Raw genomic sequence first — 15,715 nt, forward strand, 5'->3', positions numbered from 1 at the left:
TGCTGGCGGACACCCTATCCCCCGCGTTGGGCTTCCGTTTCGCTCTCTGGGCTTACTGTGGAAAAAGGCCTGAAACCTTGTCCCCGGCTGGTCAGTTGACAAGGGGCTTGAAACCTTCCTCGCCGTAGGGTCCAGGCATTCCAACTGTGCACGGCCTCCGGATTGGATTCCCGCTGTAGGCAACGGCGGGCTACAACCCTGCCCTGGTCCACTTAAGGTCTCCCGCGATTGGGTCTCTGTCGCCTGTGGTCCTGCTTGCCGTCTGCCACCTAGTCCGGCAGTCCAGGGGCCCCAACCCCTGACTCCGCTATAACCTCACACTCATCCACATCAACTGTCTGAGATTAACTGATCTGTCAACTGTTCTGTTCTCTTGTGTTCCCACCCCTGACACCTCAGGACCCCTAGGTGGGCGCTCCCATCCGCCTGGTCCCGCCCACTAGTGTGTCCCTATTGTCATGGGGGGGTGGCTAGGCTTTGCTGGCCGGTGTTGTGCACCTGGGTGTGGGTTTTGTGTTGGTATGCCAAGGAGGATGGAGTCTTGTACCTGAGAGATTTGTACAACCTCTGTGACTATCTGGTTTTGCCAGGGCGTCACACATTTTTTTTTATCTCTTCATACATGTATTAATATACACACTTTTGTAACTGCATTTAAAACTCAGTGTTTTTGTTAGTTTACAAAAACAGATGAACATTAACCGCTTAGCTACAAATTATGTATATTAACAGCAATCATGCACTATCACTATATTAAGAAGGCTCAAGAGCTGAACTCTCTTCATACAGCATGATTGCCAGCTGCATTACATAGCCTCATCCCAAAAGTAATTGATGCGATCAGAGCAGGCCCTAATCGCATCTCTGACTAGTTGCCTGATACTGGCATTTAAAAGCCATCCAAGATGACCGCAGTCAGCTCAGATCCCATTAGCACACTACGAATGGGTTGCCGTGGCAGTGTCACGGGATCCTTGTATTATTCCTGTTAAGCCCAGGAATAAGACTACTTCAACAGTCTTTCTTTCCTCTGTTTCCTCTCTTACTTAAAGGAAACTTATCACATGAAAAAAACGCTATTATCCTGCAGATGTTTGGTTAATCTGCAGGTTTATAGCAATTGAAACCAGCCTGTCTCCTGCATATTGAACCCTGCTGCTGAGAGGAAATGAACTTTAATCTTCCCGGCAGTGTTCAGGTTTCAATCATGGGGTGACAATGCCGCAGATTCAGTCACTACTTTGTCTATGGAGAGCTGATTCTGAAACCACGCCCCCAAGCAAAGAATGACAAATGCTCAGCATTTCAATGAGCTGTCAGTCAGTGCGGATGGGGTGTAGTTAAAGACACTGCTCTCCATCCCAGGATATGCAGATTTGGTGCAGAAATGTCTGCACCAGATTTCTACACCAAATTTGCATCATGTGGCGGAAAACTGCACCAAAACCATTTTTGTGTGGTTTTTGGTCAGGAGATGCAGATTTGGTGTTGAAATTTACACACCAAATTCCAGCACCAAATCTACATCTCTTGGCAAAAAAACATGATTTTTTTTTTTTTTTTTTAAATCAATGAGTTCACCTGAGGTGAGTATACCTGCGGTCACAGGTAAGGTACTGGAGAAAACTCTAGTTGGGACCGTAAGTAAACACAGTGACATCACCGCTCACAGCTGTGGCTCAGTTATTGACTGCCTGAAGCTGCAGTGGGCGGTCATGTTTTCTAAGGTGCTGCAACTTCACTATGTAGCAGTGCTGAGATCATCGTGGGACATCATGGTATGGATTATGTCAGACCTGGGTGTTTTGGGGTTAATAAATTGGAGATTTTTTTTTTAATTACACGATTATGGGGGTCTCAGACACCCTTATCATTATTAATTCAGTGTTTAGTGGAAGTTGTGATTTTTGAGAAATCACAGCTGTCATTAACTTTTAATATTACCCCAATTGCCACTGGACCAGGGCAATTGGCATGAGCCTGACTTGTCACATTTATTGAATGCAAAAATTATAGGCAGCTGCGGGCTGCAACTTTTAGGCTGGTGGGGTCCAATAACCATGGGTGTTGTGAATCTCGTCTGTGTAGGTGCTGTTTTGAAGCTCCTTCTGGTGGCCAGGAATGGTAGTGGAGCTGAGTCTGAGCCTGTGACTGAGACAGCTGTCGGCGTTAATTGGGAATTAAGGAAGTCCTATTGCAGACAAGTCTGGTCTATATAGGAGAGCACTTTTTGCCTTGCTGGCGCCGGTTATAATTGTATTTTTCACAGTCTCTGTTCCTGGCTTGGAGTTCTTTCCGTCTCTGTCTCCCTGAGCAAGACTTCTACAGATAAGTTCTTAGTTTTTTCCTTGCTTCCTGGTTTACACCTTAGGGTGGTTGTTTTTCCTTGTTTTGCTTTTTATCTATTTTCTTGCAGGTGAGGTTTGGTTTCTCTTGTGTTGTGAGCATGGGGGTTCCCCTTTGCTAGCTCTCCTGCAGGAAAGGGGATTTTCTCCCTGTCTAACTTGATTATTTGCTCTTCTGTATTTGTGTGTTTTTTTATATTTTGTTTTCCCATTATTTACAGGAGTACCTGATATAGTGGGGGTGCGACCTCCAGGGCCATTTTTTTACTAGCAGGAGTTTGGTATTTTACATAGGGATTTTGCACTGACCACAGTCACTTTCCTTTCCTTTTCTTTGTATCAACTTAGTTGTGCTTTGCCTTTGCTAAATCTATTTTTCCTTTCTGTGTATTGTGTTTTCCTACATCACCGTAATCTTTATATGTGGGGGGCTATCTACTTCTTTGAGGACTTCTCTGAGGCAAGGTAGATTTCGTAATTTCTCTCTGTGAGGCGTAGATAGTTTCTTAGGCTGCGACGAGGTGTCTAGGTTTTTAGGAACGCTCCACGGCTACTTCTAGTGTGGTCTGATTGTTAGGGGATTGCGTTCAGCCCAGGTTCCAACTACTCCTGTTTTCTTGGTGTTTTTTCACCAATGGGAGTTTTTTGTAATCTTCCACGTTTACCGGATCATAACACATGGATCTCCCTGAGAATACCAGCCACCAGCTGTCGGCTTTATCTTGTCTGGCTTTTCAAATTGGGGAGGACTGCATAGTGTTTTTTAAAATTATTTATTTAAATAATTTTTAAAAAAAAGCTGCATGGGGTCCCTTGTATTTTCATACACAGCGAAGATAATGAGCAAGGCTGGGGGCTGCAGCCTGTAGTTGTCTGCTTTATATGTGCTGGGTATCAACATACGGGGGCCCTACGTTATTTTATTATTTATGATCAGATCTGAAAGCATTGTTACAGCCAAGAGTAGGGTCAATAAGTATAATTGTCCTGCTTTATTGCTTATTTTCTTTGTTTTGCAGCTCCCATAGCCCTTACTAACACCATTTTAAAACACATAAGTTTTTGTCCCATAGACTTACAGTGGGGAAAAAAAAGTATTTAGTCAGTCAACAATTGTGTGTTCTCCCACTTAAAAAGATGAGAGAGGCATGTAATTGACATCATAGGTAGACCACAACTATGAGAGACAAAATGAGAAAACAAATCCAGAAAATCACCTTGTCTGATTTTGCAAAATTTTGTTTGCAAATTCTGGTGGAAAATATATATTTAGTCATCTAAAAACATGTAACATGTCTGGCTGTCACAGACTTGAAAGCTCTTCTTTAAGAGGCTCCTCTGTCCTCCACCTGTTTGAACTTGTTATCAGTATAAAAGACACCTATCCACAAACTGAAACAGTCACACTCCAAACTCCACTATTATGAAGATCAAAGAGCTGTCGAAGGACACCAGAAACAAAACTGTAGCCCTGCTTCAGGCTGGGAAGACTGAATCTGCAATAAATAAGCAGCTTGGTGTGATGAAATCAACTGTGGGAGCAACAATAAAAAAATGGAAGACATATAAGACCACTGATAATCTCCCTTGATCTGGGGCTCCACGCAAGATCTCACCTAGTGGGGTCAAAATGATCACAAGAACGGTGAGCAAAAATCCCAGAACCACATTGGGGGACCTAGTGAATGACCTGCATAGAGCTGGAACCACCATCAGACACCGTCTGAAGTGTGCTAGGGACCAGAATGACTGATCCATGTACATAAAAGAATAAATGGGGCCAGGTATCGTGAGATTTTGAGTGCGAACCTCCTTCCATCAGCAAGGGCATTGAAGATGAAACATGGCTGGGACTTTCAGCATGATAATGAATCCAAGCACACTGCCAGGGCAACAAAGGAGTGGCTTTGTAAGAAGCATATGAAGGTCCTGCAGTTTCCTAGCCAGTCTCTAGATCTCAACCCCATTGAAAACCTTTAGAAGGAGTTGAAAGTCTATGTTTCCCAGCGACAGGCCCAAAACATCACTGCTCTAGAGGAGATATGCATAGAGGAATAGCCAACATACCACCAACAGTGTGTGCAAACCTTATGAAGACTTACAGAAAACGTTTGACCTCTGTTATTGCCAACAAAGGATATATAACAAAATATTGAGATTAACTTTTGTTATTGACCAAATTCTTATTTTCCACCATAATTTGCAAAAAAAAAAAATTTTGCCAAATCAGAAAAGCTGATTTTCTGGATTTGTTTTCTCATTTTGCCTCTCGTTGTTGTGGTCTACCTATGATGTCAATTACAGACCTCTCTCAACTTTTCAAGTGGGAGAACTTGCACAATTGTTGGCTGGCTAAATACTTTTTCCCCACTGTATGTCGCGAAGGAGCTAATAGTACAATACATCCCACAATAAAGGAAGCTCTCATATGACTATACTCACAGAAGAATAGGAGTTATGCCTTTTCGATAAATTTGAAGAAAAAACAGAAGCTAAATCGCCATGTTTTTAGATGACTAAATACTTATTTTCCACCATAATTTGCAAACAAAATCAGACAAGGTGATTTTCTGGATTTGTTTTCTCATTTTGTGTCTCATACTTTTGGTCTACCTATGATGTCAATTACATGCCTCTCCCATCTTTGTTAAGTGGGAGAACTTGCACAATTGTTGGCTGACTAAATACTTTTTTCCCCACTGTATGATGTATATTTACGCCATATGTTGTGTCTCTGCTCTTGATGCAGGTTTACAGGCCGAGACTGCATCTTTCCATGCATATGTTGATTTAATCAGCCCACATGTGTATCTAACAGCCAGAGGTAGATCTGAGATCTGCCAGTGGCTGTTAACCAGTTAAATTCTGCTGTCAATCTCTGACAGCAGGATTTAACACATGCTGACAGGGAGCGCATCATTCACCACACCCGGTGGTGGCCCCGTGACTTGATCAGCTGATGACCCCTATGTCTATCATGACGAATTTCCTGTGAATGTCGGCTGCGAGCCGGCATTCATAGGAATTCAACATGCTTGATGCACAGCATTACACAGGTGCACTGCACTGCATATCACAAGCAATCAAATGGTTACAACTTCAAGTCCAGCTAGTGGACTCACAAAAACAGTAAGAATTAAAAATTTTTTTTAAAAAATCTGAAACAAATAAACAAGAGTTAAACTCACCCCTCTTTTGCCCTGTTGGAAATAAACCAACAACAAAATTACACATATTTAGTCTTGAGTTCGGAAATGTCCAATCAATCAAAATATAAATTGATCTGATCATTACTAAGTGTAATTAAAAAAAAAATAAAAACCCAGTATTAAATTTTTTGGGTGCCGTAACATTGCAATAAAATACAATAAGAGGAAATCAAAACATTCTATAAACTCCAAAATGGTATCAGTGGGCTCGAATATGCCCCCCCGTATGCAAATTGCTATATGGCGGCCTTTGAGGAACAAGAATTCTACTCTAATCCTTTAACCCAACAACATTAATTACTATGGAGAACATATATAGATGATATATTTTGCATATGCAGGATCCACTTGAAACACTTCATGAGTTTTTTCAAATTCTGGATACTACATGGCTGCTTCTGAGCAGCATGTGCCTTTAATAATAAAGGTGTGTAATGAAAATAAAGTTCAATCACTGGGACTATTCAGTTTGCCATTGGCAGGGAAGATTTCAGGGGACTCCAGAAGTGTCAAACTGGGGTGCTTAGGGCCCAGCAGTGAAAATTATTCTGGAGGTCCACTCCATAACCATAGTTAAATGCAAATATTACCTGACCAGTTCGCAAATTCCAAGCCATCACAGTCATCATACATTTCAATAGAAAGGTGGCTATGTTTCTGTGCGCTCTCATTTTTACTTAAGTGTATAGAGATATTATGTGCAGGAATCATTTATAAAGTGAGGATACCAGTAATGGTGTTGATAACATACTGCGTAAAATGTAAGTGTATAACTTGCGACAACAGTAGGGCAATATGTTATTTTTGTTATAAATGTAAACACTCTCACATATGGATAATGGAAAAAGGAAATATCTACCAGAGGCAGACGCTGCATCAACATCCAACTGGTCCTTGTACAGACTAGAAAGACCTTAGCCACATAACACAAACAACCACCTTAGACCTGACTCCCCAACAGGCCATCGAAGGTTTTTTTTGTACCTCCTGAAGGACCAGAGGAGATGCCACAAAATAATGCCAGGTGAGTGGAAGGTGGATAGGAGTATACAAAAGCCTAGTGTGAGAAAACTAAACAACATTCATATAAGGTAGAGACAGAAAGCTAAAGAGAGCTAAAAAAAAGTGGGTCAACTACAACCTTCCAGAAACCTAAAATAGGTGAAAGGAAAGGGGCTGGGAATAAAAACATCCTGACTCATTGCAGGAATTAAACTGGTAAACCTACCCAATGAAGTAAACTCACAAGATGAAGGGCTGAAATTCCAAAACACAAGACCAGCTAGAGGTATAGCCAGCAAGGAAGTGCAGTGAAAGATGAACGTATAAAATCCCAACTTAAAATGTGATAACACAGGCCAAAACAGGAAAATAAGAAACACCAGGTGAGGCGCAAATGAAGAAGGGAGAACAAAGACAATTGGAGCCATCAACATTTTGACAGAGACGAAAAGGTGAAAGCCCAACAGACATAGGAAATGATGACCATACAGCAACAGGTTACCGGATCAAATCCCCAAACTCAGCCATTATAGTTTTACCACAAAATGGTGCAGAATTAAAATTGTTTTTGCAAATCAGCATCAGTTTTGCTCTCAAAATTGCACGCCAATTAACAAATCAATTTGAAAACTGGGGCAATTTGTGGTAAAAGATCATGTTTGTTTTCAGCAGCATGGTGGCTGCTAAATTATAAATTTCTCTTATGAAGCTTCCTTTTTAGACTCCTAGCAGGTCCTGAAGGTCTGTTGCTGTCCGGATATGAGGAATTTATGTATGTATGTAGTGTATCAAGCACTGATCATTTTGTGGGATGGGATACAGGGGAAACTCTTGCACAGGGGTCCACCAGGGAATTCTCCTGCTCACTAGTGGACACAGACAGAAAAGGGCCCCTGTGCAAGAACAGTATATGGGTCTTTTATAGTACAATAGCTCATCATAATGCACAATTCTGCTTGGTTTGGAGGTAGAAATGGGATCCTTTATCTCATGAGCCCCTTTTTTGGCTACAGAGGCAGCACCAATAATATATTCACCATTGCACCTGCTATCCTGTCGGTCAGTTCTAGCCTGTCCTCTGTAGCAGAGGTCCCTTCCTAGTAGAGGAGCGAAAGGATGAAAACCAGTGTCCTTAGAGACCTGCCAAGAAGAATCACTTCCTCCAAGTCTGTACTTTAAAGCCCTTTTGAGGTTGTCTTTTTAGGGATAATGCATCTATATCTGACAAGTCTATCAGTTTTGAGTGCAGGCAAAGATAATAGGTTTCAAAACCTCTTCTTTTCATGAACTCTGTTTGGTAAAGCAACTCATATTCCTTTACTTGAAAGATAAAGTACATTTATGAACATAGTAAAATATTATTTTAAGTGTAGTGTTCTAGCATAAGTCAGGTTAGGTTTCATAAATGATGAATTGTAGATTTACTTATTATTTATTTTATATGCTGTGTACCTACCAAAAAAATTACCGCAATAAACATCCAGCAGAGACAATTATGTAACTATTTTGTATACAGCAGAACTCACTTTTTCTTAGTTTTGTGTTGTCAAATAAAATAACATAATATAAAACTGAGCAAATATTCCTTTTGGCAGAACATATTCCAATGTTTATGAAGAGTCTGTCAAAGTCGACATGGAGACATAAATTGCTGAAAATAACACAATCTGCTGTACTGAGAGTAACTGAGAGAGACATCTTTAGGTAGATTATCAGCCAAGTTCCTAAGTGAATGATTCTATATATTTTCATGGCAGTACAGCACTGTACTCTCTGTCGCTCTCTGTGTATATATTAAGTTCTCTTAGAAAATTGTAAGATTTTTACCCCACAGCTATTTCATGATGAACATTGATATCTTGTAGGCCTACTCCCTCATTAGGTTCTCTATGTAGTCAACACCCTCCCACTTACGCTTGACTTTTTTGATTTCCTGAGAAGTCTGTTGAATGCATATTTTAGTGTTCTGAAATACCAAAGAGAAATACCTATTGCAACCTTTTGGGTATATTTAGAAGTCTCTGTAAACTTCTATTATTCATGCACCTTAACCAGGAATCAGGTTTATTACGGTAATTCTGTAAACCTGTCAATGTCTTTCTTTGCAATGATAGATAACTAAATGTAAAAAGAAGATGAAGCCACAAAAAATCTGAATCTCCAAGTACGTAATGCTTTAACTCTGCCACCTAAAGGGAAATTCAAATCTGAGTTTATCAAAAATACTGAGAGAGATGTTTATGACCTCAATTTTCATGAGATTTGCTTTGAAATTACTCAATCTTCCAAATCTTTAAATCTTGTAAGAAAGAGGGCATGAAAATGAGTGGAGAAGTAACAAAGATGGAGGTCATCCGCATGTAGAGCATTTTTATGGGGAATCTAATGAGCCTGATTGCCCTATATATCTGCTACATTGCAATAGTCAAATGTTCCAATGTAATAATATAAACAAGAGAGACAAAGGACAACCAGGTATTGTGCCATTGTTAATAGTAAAGAGCTCCATTAGGACCTCCTTTTAACAAATCATGGCTTTTTGCTAAGATATTAACGTGCACGTTGATATTACAATTGATCAAGGATATCTGGTGAAAGTTACTACATATAGATGGATTTTTATGGTGTTTGATATGGGTCACCATATGTTTGGGGAAGGGGCTTTGCACATAAATATTAATTCCATTATTGTGGCAAATGGTGTAAGGAAAAACATTTAAAATTGTACTGTCAAACCATGGGCTGATTTTCGATTTTTTTCTGCTTGAGGCAAAAATTAAAATGGCGTCCTTGCCAACAATCCAATTTTAACTTGCAGTAAACAAACACAATTCTCTCATAGTTTTTTTAGTATTTGGTATTGTTATTTAGTGTTAGGTCTACGTAGGAGACAAGAACTTGCGATTGCTTATGCTATATACTGCAATATTCAGTATTCCAGTATATAAAACAAATATCTGTCCCTTATGAAGAAATACTACACTAGAACCATCATTAGTACAGTAATACAGCATCATAACCAGCAACAGTCTATGAAAACATCACTAAAACAACCAACAACCAACACTACAGGAGTGCATCCAGTGCAACTAGAATTAATATATGAAAAGAACAAGAAGGGGCGAACAAAGTCCAATTTCCATCAAAATATATTTTTATTATAATAATATTTTATATATATATACATATATATATATATATATATATATATATATATATGAAATGAATTTCAAAGGAGCAGTGGGTGAATACACACAACATAGCACAATTAGTGGTAAACAATGATCATATCCCACTGGATACTGCACGTGTCAAGTAATGGAAATACATGGCTTACATATGAAAGAGAGCTAGAGACATTAATGCAATCCAATACATAAGAATAACGCCACAGTGGTATCACAATCTCAGAAAAAATACCTACAATAACAACTTCAAGAGATATACATGTACATCTCTCCCTCAATGGTACCGCAGGACTGGCGCATAGCAAATGTGGTGCCAATATTCAAAAAGGGGACAAAAACTGAGCCGGGAAATTATAGGCCGGTAAGTTTAACCTCTACGGTTGGTAAAATCCTTGAGGGTTTCTTGAGAGATGCTATACTGGAGTATCTCAAGAAAAATAACCTTATGACAGAGTATCAACATGGGTTTATGAGGGATCGATCCTGTCAAACTAATTTGATCAGCTTCTATGAAGAGGTAAGTTCAAGCCTGGACCAGGGAAATGCAGTGGATGTTGTGTATATGGACTTTTCAAAAGCTTTTGATACGGTGCCACACAAAAGGTTGGTACATAAAATGAGAATAATGGGGATAGGGGAAAATATGTGTAACTGGGTTAAAAACTGGCTCAGTGATAGGAAACAAAGGGTGGTTATTAATGGTACGTACTCGGACTGGGTCTCAGTTCATAGTGGGGTACCACAGGGGTCAGTATTGGGCCCGCTTCTTTTCAACATATTTATAAATGACCTTGTTGGGGGCATGCGGAGTAGAATTTCAATATTTGCAGATGATACTAAACTCTGCAGGGTAATCAATACAGAGGAGGATAATTTTATATTACAGGGAGATTTATGTAAATTGGAGGATTGGGCTGAGAAGTGGCAATTGAAGTTTAATGTAGATAAATGTAAGGTCATGCACTTGGGTAGAGGAAATAACATTTATGATTATGTACTTAATTGTAGAACACTGGGTAAAACAAACACAGAAAAAGACTTGGGTGTATGGGTGGATGGTAAACTTCACTTTAGTGGACAGTGTCAGGCAACTGCTGCCAGGGCTAATAAAATAATGGGATGTATTAAAAGAGGTATAAGTGTTCATGAAAAAAATATAGTTCTACCTCTGTACAAGTCACTAGTGCGACCGCACTTAGAATAGTGTGTACAATTCTGGTCACCGATATATAAGAAGGACATAGCTGAACTGGAGAGGGTGCAGAGAAGAGCAACCAAGATTATTAGAGGAATGGGTGGGCTGCAATACCAAGACAGGTTATTAAACTTGGGGTTATTTAGTTTGGAAAAACGAAGGCTTAGGGGGGATCTAATCACAATGTATAAATATATGAGGGGACAGTACAGAGACCTTTCCAAAGATCTTTTTACACCTAGGCCTGCGACTGGAACACGGGGGCATCCGCTACGTCTTGAGGAAAGAAGGTTTAATCATAATCACAGACGAGGATTCTTTACTGTACGAGCAGTGAGACTATGGAACTCTCTGCCGCATGATGTTGTAATGAGTGATTCACTACTAACATTTATGCAGAGCCTGGATGCCTTTCTTGAAAAATTTAATATTACCAGTTATGTATATTAGATTTTATGACAGTGTATTGATCCAGGGAACTAGTCTGATTGCCGGATGTGGAGTCAGGAAGGAAATTTTTTCCCCATTGGAACTTGTTTGCCACATTGGGGTTTTTTTGCCTTCCTCTGGAGCAACATGTTAGGCTACGGGTTGAACTAGATGGACTTAGAGTCTCCCTTCAACCTTAAAAACTATGATACTATGAATGCCCGAATGGTGGCCTAAAATTACATAGACTCCCAGGGGAATCCCACAACCACCAATATGGGGTATATATACCAATTAATATAATCAATAAATCAATATATAGATAACTACCCCTCTTTTTTTAGTGGGATAACAGACCTCCAGTAATTGTCCATATATAATAGGCACCAACAATCATCAAACATTAATAGAGAAATATATCAATTATAGATGAACAATCACCCAAAGTCTGATCAACAGTAACAACCAAAATTGTAAAGACCACTGTAGCTAATTTGTATAGTAGAAGGTCCCCAGCTGCATATAATTAACATACCATGGTTGGGTAGCTAATCAGTAAATAGGATTATCAAAGTGTTTGAGGGACTTCTCAGGATTTATTATGTCCCATGGTGTTACAATAGCAACTCATAGTATGGTAATCTCCATACCTAACCGCTAGATAAGCATGGTAATACGGCGAAAAAAAGCCAATTTACTAAGTCCCATAAATACGGGGCCCTGTGACGAAGGTGTTCGAAAGGGCCCTCGGGCCACTTCCTGCTGCTTATCTGCACGTGTTGATTCATTCAGCTATCAGGTATGGTGATTGTCACATTGAGTGTGATCACGTAAGTATAGTATTTATGGGACTTAGTAAATTGGCTTTCTTTCGCCGTATTACCATGCTTATCTATGGGACATAATAAATCCTGAGAAGTCCCTCAAACACTATGATAATCCTATTTACTGATTAGCTACCCAACCATGGTATGTTAATTATATGCAGCTGGGGACCTTCTACTATACAAATTAGCTACAGTGGTCTTTACAATTTTGGTTGTTACTGTTGATCAGACTTTGGGTGATTGTTCATCTATAATTGATATATTTCTCTATTAATGTTTGATGATTGTTGGTGCCTATTATATATGGACAATTACTGGAGGTCTGTTATCCCACTAAAAAAAGAGGGGTAGTTATCTATATATTGATTTATTGATTATATTAATTGGTATATATACCCCATATTGGTGGTTGTGGGATTCCCCTGGGAGTCTATGTAATTTTAGGCCACCATTCGGGCATTGAGGGAGAGATGTACATGTATATCTCTTGAAGTTGTTATTGTAGGTATTTTTTCTGAGATTGTGATACCACTGTGGTGTTATTCTTATGTATTGGATTGCATTAATGTCTCTATCTCTCTTTCATATGTAAGCCATGTATTTCCATTACTTGACACGTGCAGTATCCAGTGGGATATGATCATTGTTTACCACTAATTGTGCTATATTGTGTGTATTCACCTACTGCTCCTTTGAAATTCATTTCATATATATATATATATATATATATATAAAATATTATTATAATAAAAATATATTTTGATGGAAATTGGACTTTGTTCGCCCTTTCTTGTTGTTTTCACTTCCTGCTTTAGCGAATGTCCAAAAAGAGATTACTATATATCCATGAGTATCTTAATGAAGTATATATTAATATGAAATTTTCACACCTCTTATTGTTAGAATTAATATATGAATACAGCACCAGACTCACAATCAATACATGAATACATCAACAGAATCATCATCAATACATAAAAGCGCACTAGATCAACCATCAATACTTGAATACATCACAAGAACCACCATGAGTACATGAAAATAGCATCTGAACAATGTCTCTCTTTTCATGTATATGTTCCACATTATTATCTACTATAAAATATTGCCTACTCACCTGCTTCATATTTAATCCACTATACATACCATGAGCACAAAGAAAAATTGAGTATCATCTGTTGTTGAGATGAGGGATTCTCCAAATATGAACCAACTGTTGTACCATTTGAGTTTTAACTTAATCACTCTGGAGCAACAAATGCATGATCTGCCAGAGGAGAGATCCAGGGAAGGATACAGCACAATATTAAAATCTGCACCTATGATTAGCACTCCATTTGAAAATGTATCTAACTGTAAATGTTTCCCTGAAAATTTTAGCTAGATTGTCACTTGGAGGATTACACTCCCAAAAATACTGTATATGTCTTTGAATGCAAATTTAATGTCACAAAAGCATATGTGTCTATTTCACTGACACTTGTGTCAACTACCATATATGCAACACAACTATCTAAAACCTTTGGACTTGGAATTGGGAGTAGTGCTATGAGGCCAGTAATTGGAATATCTGGCACCCAACTTTGTTTGACTATCCCTGAATCAAATATACTGTGGTAATGAAATGCTCAATATTTCTTTGTCCAAGGAATCTGAGTACGTGCAATTTTGTTTTTACGCTGAAGAAATCTAAAATATTATAAGAGAATGAGTGTATTACCTTTACTAGTCACGTTTTGACAGGAAAAGTAAGCACTATCAGTCTGCAGAAGTACTATGCAGCTTGTTTTCCTGGGGCAACATGGACCAAAAAGAGAATTAACTGCTTTTGAAAAGTAAAATTGTTAAAAGTCTTACAAAGGGATGGAGCACTCTTGAATGTTCTGGGTGTGATCACACAACCATGAAAAGTTTTAACTACAAGGTTTCAGTGCTCAGAGACATGGCCAACACTAAGAAAAGTTTAAAGCCAACCACCATTGAACAAGATGCATAACTGAAATGTCAAGACTGTGCCAAGAAATATCTAAAGATAGATGTTTTTAAAGGTGTTATGGACAGTTGAGTGACTCTTGCTAGCCAGATGGATGATGACTTGGCCAGGAAGTAGGAGGTTGTGTATTGCTATGGGCTTCTTTTTTATGTACTCTACTCTTTGGCTAGCCAGTAAAGGTCGTAAAGATGAAAGTCTAAGGACTTGGCCCCCTTCCTTACCTGACCTAAATTAGTAAGAATTTATGAGCTCTTCTAAAATAGAAGATTTACTATAAAGTAAACCAGTTACCTCTATGAACAGTGTCTTGGAGGTTGTAGTTGGTGCTGCCCAAAAGGTTGATCACCAACAGATTAAGAAACTGACAGAATGCATGGAAGGAAGGCGTATGACTGTTATTATAAAGCAAGGGGCTATTTTGACCACAGATATTTTTTTTTTAAATGTCTGAAATGTATTTTTAACATTTTGAGTTGTTTGGTTATTATTCTCACTTTACCAGATGAAAATAAACAATTCACATAGAAAAACCTAAAGTTTTCATTACGTTGTATAATAATTCTGCACATTAATAGTTTCACACAAAAAGTTTCTCCCAAGACTAACCCTCACTTTTAGTTTCTTAAATATTCAGGATTCAGGCTCAATAACCTTTTCAATTGACCAAATTCACTGTAAATTATTAATAAAAAATATAAATTGCCTAATAATTGAACACATACAGTAGGTTTTAGTGCTTTATTTGTAGAACCAGAGATCATTCTCAGTATTGGACAATTTGGGAATTAATCAATCAATTAATACCAATATTCACCTTGCTTGTGATTGATTACCCTATTTCTTATAATGCTGTTCTTCAGTGTCGGGTGGCCATCTAATAGTGACATTATTCTAGGATTTTATATTGTGCATAACTGATAGTAAAAACTTGCTCACAGCCTTTTAGGGAATATAGCCCTAATAAAATTTATACCTTTAGCATTCTAATCACTGTCTTTGTTCTTAAGAAACTGAAGTTTAATCAAATTGCAATTAAGGGTTCTCGGAGTATCCTTGATGTGATGAAGAAGCTCAGTGGACCTTTCAAATCACTGGTTTTAAATGCCCTCACTTCCATTATTGCTGATTGACAGTCCTCGCATGCCTGAAGCAAGTACTGTCTTTAGAGAAAGCTCAGGCAAGCCAATACTGTCAATCACAAATGAGGGAGGGGGCGGTGGGAGCATGCAAAACCAGTGAATGGAATAGTGCTCTAAGCCTCTTGGCCATATAAAGGATACACTGGATGCCCTAGTCAGTATATATGATTACACTTCAGTTTCTCCGGAACAGTGGCTATTATTTGAACAGTAAATGTGCAAATTCTATATCGACTATATTCCTTACATGGCTATGTGCTTAATTTATACTGTCAGTTTGGTCTCACAGGCTTCCACTAGTGAAGATCCTCGATCTTTTATTCTTGTGTTATACTAAACATATTCACCTAAGGTTGTGCATTTTTACTGAATCCTCACTGAGAGTCTG

The sequence above is a fragment of the Anomaloglossus baeobatrachus genome, chromosome 1 (genome assembly GCF_048569485.1).
Source record: "Anomaloglossus baeobatrachus isolate aAnoBae1 chromosome 1, aAnoBae1.hap1, whole genome shotgun sequence".
In the NCBI taxonomy this organism is placed as follows: domain Eukaryota; kingdom Metazoa; phylum Chordata; class Amphibia; order Anura; family Aromobatidae; genus Anomaloglossus; species Anomaloglossus baeobatrachus.